At 47.4% G+C, this 2,500-nt stretch overlaps 1 protein-coding gene across 4 annotated transcripts in view; it reads right to left on the reverse strand.

Moving 5' to 3' along the window:
• mkxa (mohawk homeobox a) overlaps nt 1–2,500 on the reverse strand; it is a 32,065-nt gene that overhangs the window by 16,928 nt on the left and 12,637 nt on the right. The window lies entirely within an intron of this gene.

Genomic DNA, 2,500 nt, shown 5'->3' on the forward strand with positions numbered 1-2,500 from the left:
CCTTCTCACCCATTAGTAATTGCCTGATTAAGTTAACTGTAAGTTAACAGGCCCCTTGTGTTTAGCTGTGCCACTTCAGTTCAAGTCAGCGTGGACAGGTCTCTGAATGGACCACTGTGTGTGTGTGTGTGTGTGTGTGTGTGTGTGTGTGTGTACCTGCATTTCTATATTTGTGGGTGTCTGTGTGTGTGCATGTGTATATGTGTGTGTGCGTGCACATGTGTGTGTATGTGTGTGTGCGTGCATGTGGGTGTGTGTGTGTGTGTATGTGTGTGTGTGTGTGTGTGTGTGTGTGTGTGTGTGTGTGTGACTGATCCAGGACAGACCTCCACTGCCAGGAACTCCGAGAACTCACAGCAAAACCACAAATCTAAGGTCTGAAATTTCAGACCTGCAGTAATAGTTCACAAGCTCAGGAATTCTTTCACTACAAAAATATCTTGGAGAGCCCAAGCAGGACAGACAGTGGCTGACAGAGGCCGAGAGAGAGAGAGAGAGAGAGAGAGAGAGAGTATGAGAGAGAGAGAGTGAGAGAGTATGAGAGAGAGAGAGAGTGAGAAAGGGCGAGGGAGGAACGCTATGAAGGAAATGATGCAAGCTGCTCGAAGCTTAAACCTGTTTTAGCTCGGCACCGCAACACGATCAGATGGAGAGTTGAGTTTTTGCGCTTAATCTCTTTATTATTATTACATTTCTCCTCCATAAAGCTCTCGTGGCACAGCGTGCGCTGGACAGGTGTCTGCGGAGCGGAGCCAACGAATCGGAGTGCTTTTGGACCAGGATTCCGTGACACGGATATGAGAGACTATGAGACGGACGTCCACTCGCATGAGACCGCGAGGCCGTTAGCATTACAGACAGGAGATAAAATAGTTATTCTCTATTTAGAGAAAGAGTGAGAGAGAAAGAGAGAGAGAGAGAGAGAGAGAGAGACAGAGAGAAAGTGCAAAAAAAGAATAGAAGAGAGGAGATATAAAAATAATAGCGATAAAAGAGATTCAGGTAAATACTTTCTCAGACAATTTACTGGCAGACGGCAAATCCGAGACTCTCTCTCTCTCCCTCTCTATTTTTCCTCTTCACTCTCTCCTCTCTCAGTGTGTATATTTATAGTAAGATGTATATATACTTTTTTTCTCTCTTTCTTCTCTCTTTGTCTGTCTCTCTCTCAGCAGGTGTGTCTGCTTGTGCTCCCACGTTCACGTTCCGGTCAAGGATTTTTAAAGGCCGGGGCAGCGGCGAAACCCCTTCACTCCCACTCCGCTCCTCTCTTCTCCTCTCGGACGTTTCTCCTTCACTCCTCTCTACTGGGCTCGCATTCCTCCCGGCCTTCAGAGAGACGGCGTAATGTGAAACACATTTATCTCGGGAAACAGACGGAATCAAAATAAAGCGGCAAACAAAGTCGAGCGGGGAGAGGGACTCCCTCTGGAGCGAGTGGCGGCGGCAGCAGCGAAGGCCGACTTTCCCCGTGTCCAACTGCTGCTGGTCCCGCCCGAGACGCTCGATAGATAGGTAAGACCGAGCCCAAATGATCCATGTGGAGAACTTCAGTAGGTTCTAAAAGCTAAAAGAGTTTCCAAAGACCAGGTCTAGCTCTCACACCAACATAAATTACTTGCAAAAGGAGTTTGCCACAAATCTGAATTGTTATACTTCAGTCTGAGCCCCTGATCTGAACTCAGTTAAGGAACTGTATAAGCACATGAGAGGACCATCAGGGAACTGAATGACCATGTGGCTCAATAACATCCCATATATTCTCCCAAACATGGGCAAACTGATTCCAGTACATTTTCAAGATGAAGTTTACTAGTGCTGTGAATGGACATTACTGACAAGATAATCCCTGTCAAGCTGTACAGCTTAAGTGAACACTCCAAGAGCAGCCCAGAGGAGTTTGTATCTCCAGGGAAATTCCTCAGGCCAAATACAGCCCCATTTACACACCACAAACACAAGCTATGAGTTATGGTCCCTTCGCTCAGAGACAAAAATACACAAACACACACACACACACACACACACACACACAGCCGTTTTCTCTAGCCCTGTTCTGCTGAGCCACTACTGAAGCTGATTTACGCTGTGGGATAAACACACATTCAAGCAGCGCACCGTACAGTCCCAACACACACATACACACACATCACACTCACATAACATTCATATATACTCAAACAGATACATCAGACACACTGAAAACAAACACACACACACACACACACACACATACAGATGAATTCACAGACACAACACACACACACACACACACACACACACACACACACACACACACACACACACACACACACACACAGATGCCTGTCTCTGGTGTGCTCATGAACCGCATGTCCAGATCAAAGGCTTGCCTCCCAGTGGCCAGCAGGGCAAACGCACGGCCATGTTGTTGTGTCTGAGCAGGAGCTCCACTGAGGGAAGGGCCTCCAGAGCTCTGGGATGGACTGGACCACACACACACACACACACACACACACAC

The sequence above is a fragment of the Alosa sapidissima genome, chromosome 17, assembly GCF_018492685.1.
Source record: "Alosa sapidissima isolate fAloSap1 chromosome 17, fAloSap1.pri, whole genome shotgun sequence".
Taxonomy (NCBI): Eukaryota; Metazoa; Chordata; class Actinopteri; order Clupeiformes; family Clupeidae; genus Alosa; species Alosa sapidissima.